Source organism: Triticum aestivum, chromosome 2B, assembly GCF_018294505.1.
Source record: "Triticum aestivum cultivar Chinese Spring chromosome 2B, IWGSC CS RefSeq v2.1, whole genome shotgun sequence".
In the NCBI taxonomy this organism is placed as follows: Eukaryota; Viridiplantae; Streptophyta; class Magnoliopsida; order Poales; family Poaceae; genus Triticum; species Triticum aestivum.
The window spans coordinates 103,645,157-103,652,354 of NC_057798.1; positions in this window are offsets into that span (position 1 = coordinate 103,645,157).

Below are 7,198 nucleotides of genomic sequence, written 5' to 3' on the forward strand. Positions count from 1 at the left end.
GTATTCTGGTCTGACTCCGAGGTAAATGGATTCTCCCCTATACCCCAATCGGATGGCTATTGAGAGAGGAATGGCGGGCATGGATCCGACGTGGAGGGACAAGTCTTTTGATCCCAAGAGGACCATGGATTTTGCCTTGTTGGAAAAGTCTGCTACGGATTCGTCTTGCCGTCTGCATCCCACGAACGTGTGGCGAGGCTTGTTAAGCTCAGGCAATACGATGATGTTCCGAAACTGCCTCCGTTTGAAGTCATTCTCTACAATGGTATGAGGAATTTATATGCTCCATTCTTCGGTTTAAGATTGAGTCTTGGTATAGTATATATGTTAGGAATTTATTATGTAAATGTTGGATTTCACCATCTAACCTAGCTAGTATTTTTCTTGTCTGATAAGAAGATATTGTGAGCGCCACATGGGGCTGGGACAGGCTGTTGCCGCGTTTCTGCTTCGATGCTCCCCCCTGGGTTGAAAGCGAGGGGGAGAAACACAAGGACGGCTGAGATCTGTCAAAAACGATTTGTGAAGAGGGGCACGATCGTCTTTTTATGCCCGAGGAGAGCGCGCGTACAGCCCTGTACAAGCCCGCACCGGCGCGCGTACAGCCCTGTACAAGCCCGCACCGGCCCGATTACTTTCGTACACTGAGGGTATACATGTATTGTACGTGGGCGTATCGTTTTCCCTTGTCACGTGCGGCGGTCGTGGGCGTGGGCGGCGGCGGTCGTGGGCTAGCCACGCGGCGCACGAAAACTTCCAGAAACGTCACATCCTATAAAGAGGGAGGGGAACCACCACCGGCCGCATCGCCCCCACCATTTACCCCAAAATCGGCTCACTCCCTCTCTCCTTGACGCATCATCTCCCCCTCGTCTCCATCGCCCCGCCACCGCACCTACTCGCTCAACCCCATCGCCTCCCTCTCTCCGGTGGGTTCTCTTAGGCTTCGATGGCGCAAGGTGGTGGCGCTGCCGCCGCTGCGCACGGAGTTGCGGTCGAGGCCGCGAACACCGCGGCAGATGTCGTCCAAGAAGTGGCCGCCGTCGGCGGTGCGGGAGATGCTGCACCCGCAGTCGCTGGATCGGTCGCTGCGGCGACGGATCTGGTGGAGCAGGGGGTGGTGGGCTCGGACTCCGTCGTGCCGGACCTGGTCGTGACGGCGTCTCGCGGCGCACTGGATGCATGTGCGGAGGCGAGCGGCAAGAAGGTGGTGGATGTGGTAATCCTTCTCGTTCCCCTCCTCTCTTAGTTGTAGTTGTTAAGTAGAAGATTTAGTAGATAGGGTTTTTTATTGTAGATTTGTGATTGAATGCGGCACCCCCTTCTGCTTGTTAGGGTTTTTTGATTGAATGGGGAACCCCATTAAAGAGTTAGGGTTTTTTGTAGTTGATTCGTAGTTGAATGCTAGAGAGATCATAATGAGAGTTATGTTTTTTATATTAGAATCTGGATTGCCTCATGTGCTCAGATTTTGTTCTGTGATGTATATGTTGTTAGATTTGTTTTGCATATTCCCTCAGTGGGCCATGGCAGGGGCTGAGCCGCCACCCAGTGTATCTATTAAAGTTGATATTGTATAAATGAGGTTAAAATCGTAATTTGTTCATTTGAAGTTTATCAATTTATTGTTGAAATGAACATAGTACGTTTAACTAGTGCACAATTTCAAAATAGTTAGGAGCTTCACTTCATTATCTATAAACTCAAATTGTAGGTAGGTTTATTTTTGATCTGTAGGATTCCTGTACTTATAAAGTGAACCATAAGTAGGTTTGCTAGACATGCAACTATGCCAGATGACCAACTCATATTAAATTGTTGTTGCATAACTCCATGCATAAATGTCATATGAATCATCCAGTAGATGTAGTAGTTAGGGTTTTTTAATTAGATGTTTAGTTAGGGTTTTCTTGTATTGGATTCATTTATAGCCAGTTATATGTATGATCTATGATTGAATCATCTAGTAGATGTAGTAGTTATGGTTTTATTAATTAGTTGATTAGTTAAGGTTTATTTGTATTATTCATTTATAGACAGTTATATAGATTCTGTGATTGAATGAAGTAGTAGATGTACTAATTAGTATTTCTTAATTAGATGTTTAGTTAGGTTTCTTTTGTATTGGATTCATTTATAGGTAGAGATAAATGTAATTAAATGGTGTGACTGAATGATGCAGTAGAAGTAAGAGTTATGATATTTTAATTAGATGTATGAGTTAGTGTTATTTGTAGTGGATTCATTTATATCCAATGATATATGTAAGTGAATTTTATGATTCAATGTTCCAGTGGATCTAGGAGTTAGTGTTTTTTAATTAGATGCTGGAGTTAGGGTGTTTTAATTAGATGTAGGACTTAGGCTTCACCATTTCACTTATTCTGACATATGAGTGATCATTGAGAACTGCTCTGAACTAAATATTTATTAATATTTACAATTGAAATGAAAACCTGACATGTTTGTGAAGTCATATATAAAGGTCCTATTTGCATTGTCTGTCAAAAACTGCTATCTCATTGGTTAATAAGAGAGGAATGATATTCATTTATACCTTCATATGCATGTTCAAAAGCAAAATCTGAATTTGTATGTCCATATGAATGAACTTGTATGTTCATAACCCAATTGTTTAGTATCTATATAGCTTGATATATAGTCTGTGAATTAGTTGTTGAAATGTACATACCATGTGTAACCTGTGCACCTTTTCAATATAGTTAGGAGCTTTCCATCATTATGCAAAACCAACTTGTTTGTTTTGACATTATCTGAACTGCAATTCAATTCCTTGTAAATGACTTGCTTGGTTGACAATATAGCAGAAGGAGGATCTTGTTGGCAACGACAGGAAGTGGGACTCATCTGGCTACTACCCTTATGACAGTGATGAGGATGAGCCGTACGAGGTAAGGCCTAGCTAAAATGTTATTTGTGCATTGACTTAGTGTTAGATGTTTATAGTATTTGAATGCATAATGTATTAATGTCAGTCATTAATGTGTGCAGTATCAATCTGGAGATGATGTGGACGAGGGGAATGTCGAGTCCTTTGAAGAGAAGGTGGTGCAGAAGATCAGGGCCCAAGGATCTGCTATGTACTGCAACTGGAGGATGGACAAGTACTGGTGCCCCTACTGCAGCAGGCCCAAGCCTAGGTCTGGGTTGCTGCAGCATCTGATGGAACATTGTGGGGCTACATCCATCAGCAGTGATGAGTACAAGATCCGGGATCAGCATTCTTCCCTCCACAAGGTCCTGAAAAACTGTAACATGTAGTTGCCCTAGACCCTGGTTGTCGTATGATGGAGGAAGGCTCAGTCCTTTTGGTGAAATTTATGTGGTATTCTGATGGTGGATATTTTTAGTGGTAATTTAGTATGAACTTTATCTAAGTGTAGTACTGTGATGTGTGGTCTAAACATATCTAATATGCTAGTGGTCTGCATCAGCAAATGTGCAGTGTGGATGCTGCTATCTATGGTAGTAATATATATTGCTATCTATATTTGTGTCCCTTAAATTTGTCATTATGGTTCCTTAGATGTATGATTTGCTTGAATTTAGCTGCTGCAATGATCAGACATGCCGCATCAGTGTTGCTTCACTGATCAGGCATGCTGCAAACACTTCCCATGTTGCGGCCATGTGGAACATGTTGTGGCAATGGTGCAATAAATTCCCATGTTGTGGCCATGTGCAACATGCTCTACCCATAAGCAAATCAGACCAAATGTAAAACTTTGCGTTAAGTTAATTAATGTTGTTTAGTGAAGTAACTGGAAATTGTTCATCCACACATATGACATCTTTCCTTCAATTGAGGAAGCAAAAATAGTAAATACTCCACCATATGATCAAATATTCCAATAACTGAGCACATATTCCATCATTTCATGAAATACTAATAAAAAAGTAGTTAAAGATGGTGTGTGTGTGTGGAAAAAACAACATTTGAATAAAGATGTAATGATTATTTGCAATATGAAGGAGTTTTTTTCATGAAATGCAAGTTGATTATTTGAAATATGAAAGATCTCCTTTTGTACAATTTATAGTGGCTCCGTGAAGCCGCATGTTTCGAACCGGCATTGGGCAGGGCATAAAAAATTCAGAAAAAATTCAAAAATTGTGACCCACATGTGCCAAACATGGCTATGAAAGAAAAATTTGGAAAAAATAATATTTTACAATGCCCCCTTGAGGTATAGACCAATGTTTTGACCAGTCAATCTAGAAGGCATTATAAATTAATAAAAAATTCTAAAAAATATAAACCTTTGGAAAACTAGCTTTGTTTGTGCAAGAGATCATGTGTGCCAAAATTGAGGTGCTTTGGAGGTGGTCGAAAAAATCGTCGCATTCCGGAGGGGCCATTTGGTCTAACTTAAGCCAGTTTTTGAACATAGGTGATTTTTTCCACCACCTCCAAATCACCCATATTTTCTTGTAAATGGTGACCCACATGTGCCAAACATGTCTATCAAAGAAAATTTGGAAAAAGAATATTTTACAATGCCCCCTTGAGGTATAGACCGATGTTTTGAGCAGGCAGTCTAGAGGGAAGTATAATTTCAAAAATAAATCAAAAAAATATAAGACCTTGAAAACCTAACTTTTTTTGTGCAATATGTCATGTGTGCCAAAATAGAGGTGATTTGGAGGTGGTCGAAAAAATCACGGCATTCCGGAGGGGCCATTTGGTCAACTTAAGCCAGTTTTTAAACATAGGTGATTTTTTCCACCACCTCCAAATCACCCAAATTTTCTTGTAAATGGTGACCCACATGTGCCAAACATGGCTATCAAAGAAAATTTTTAAAAAGAATATTTTGCAATGCCCCCATGAGGTATAGACCGATGTTTAGAGCAGCCAGTCTAGAGGGAAGTATAAATTCAAAAAATACAAAAAAATATAAAACCTTGAAAACCTAGCTTTGTTTGTGCAAGAGATCATGTGTGCCAAAATTGAGGTGATTTGGAGGTGGTCGAAAAAATCACCGCATTCCGGAGGGGCCATTTAAGTTAGTTTTTGAACATACGTGATTTTTTCCACCACCTCCAAATCACCCAAATTTGCTTGTACATGGTGACCCACGTGTGCCAAACATGGCTATGAAAGAAAATTTGGAGAAATGATACTTTACAATGCCCCCTTGAGGTATAGACCGATGTTTTGACCAGTCAGTCTAGAGGGCATTATAAATTAATAAAAAATTCAAAAAAATATAAAACCTTGGAAAACTAGCTTTGTTTGTGCAAGAGATAATGTGTGCCAAAATAGAGGTGATTTGGAGGTGGTCGAAAAATCACCGCATTTCAGAGGGGCCATTTGGTAACTTAAGCCAGCTTTTGAACATAGGTAATTTTTCCACCACCTCCAAATCATCCAAATTTTCTTGTAAATGGTGGCCCACATGTGCCAAACATGGCTATCAAAGAAAATTTGGAAAAATAATATTATACAATACCCCCCCATGGCCTTGTTTGGAAAATTTGGAAAAAGAAAAATTGAAAAAACATGGCTTTGTTTGTGCAAGAGGTCATGTGTGCAAAACTTGGGGTCATCTTATGCATGCCCCCACATGCAACATGTACAAGTCGGACCATTCGGGTCTGTCGAGAATTTGTACAACACGGCCTCATTTTTGTAGAAATCTCATTAATAACCATGTGTGCAAATGAGCATGTGTAAAATTTACTGGGTGTTTTGAAGGTAGAAACATTAACTTGGCATATATGCAAAATAATGTGCATTGAATGCAAGTGAGCATATGTATAATTTAGTTTGTGAATTGAAGAACAGGGGAATATGCCAAAAACACATGGCAATATGCCAAAAATACTAGGTGTTTTGAACGTGGAAACATTAACTTGGCATATATGCAAAAAAATGTGCATTGAATGCAAGTGAGCATGTGTATAATTTAGTGTGTGATTTGAAGAACAGGAGAATATGCCAAAAACACGTGGCAATATGCCAAAAAAAAGTGCCCACCGACCAGAGCAGGATAATTCATAACACCACGGCCTGCATACGACTAGGAACCCAGCCGTTCATGGGCCAGGATGTAGGCCCGTGGTGCAGAATATCGGTGCTGCTAGTAGGCCCCATGGGGCAGAGGGGGACGAGAGTTAGGAAATGTACTTCCTGCATTTGATAGAAGCTTGTGAGGGGAGTCGCAGCCGGGTATATAAACCGGTGCAGCGCTCTCTCGCTTTGCGAGGTGGGACTAAACTCCCACCACCCCACGGCTATGCGCTGCGCTATGCCCTGCGCGGCTCTGCCTTGGGCCCAATTCGAGTGGGCTGGCCCAGGGCAGCCTTACCCACGGCGCGCTCATCTATGTTTTATAAATTACTTTGTTTTTCACTTGTTAACTCCAAAATTTATTTTCTTGTTTATATTTCTAATATTTAAAATCAAATCTCTTTTTTTCTATATTATTTCTAACAGTGTTTACTAAAATAAAAAAAGTATGCCAAATTTTGTTGCATTTTATTTCATTTGTTCATTCTCTTTTTCATATTGATAATATTTATGAAATATAAACAAAAATGGTGTGTTTTATTTCAGTTCTTCATTCTAATGTTTACTATCCTTTTAGATAATATGTTGTCTTTTATTGCACTTATTAATTCAAATTTTTCTTCTGTTTTCTATATTCTCCTCTTTTCTTTGTTCTGACGGTTATAAATTTAAATAATGTATGATATAATGTTGTCTTTTATTTCACTTTTGATGGTTGTCTTTTTCAATTATAAATTTTCTTTTTTGTTTCATACTTGAAATATTATTAAATCAAATGTACTTGGGACAATCGCATGCATGTCTCCACATGCACCATGTACTAGAAGAAGGTTTACCTTCCCGGTCCCACCGAATGATCCCAAACTTTATGCATACCCAAGGATGATCATGGCATGCATGCATGACAAGTATCGTTCATTTCCGACACTCGTTGCATTTTCTAGGGTTTTTCCGGCGACAAAACCCTACAACACTGCCCCCACGTGACGCAACGTGCGTTTTGTGTCCGAATTTGTGCACACATTGTCTGGGGGACCACATTGGCCATGCCCACATGGTGCCAAAAGTTGGGGTCATCTCATGCATGCCTCCACATGCACCATGTACAAGCAGGACCATTCGGGTCTGCCGGAGGGCAGGTTTGAAAGTGGTTTACCTTCCCGG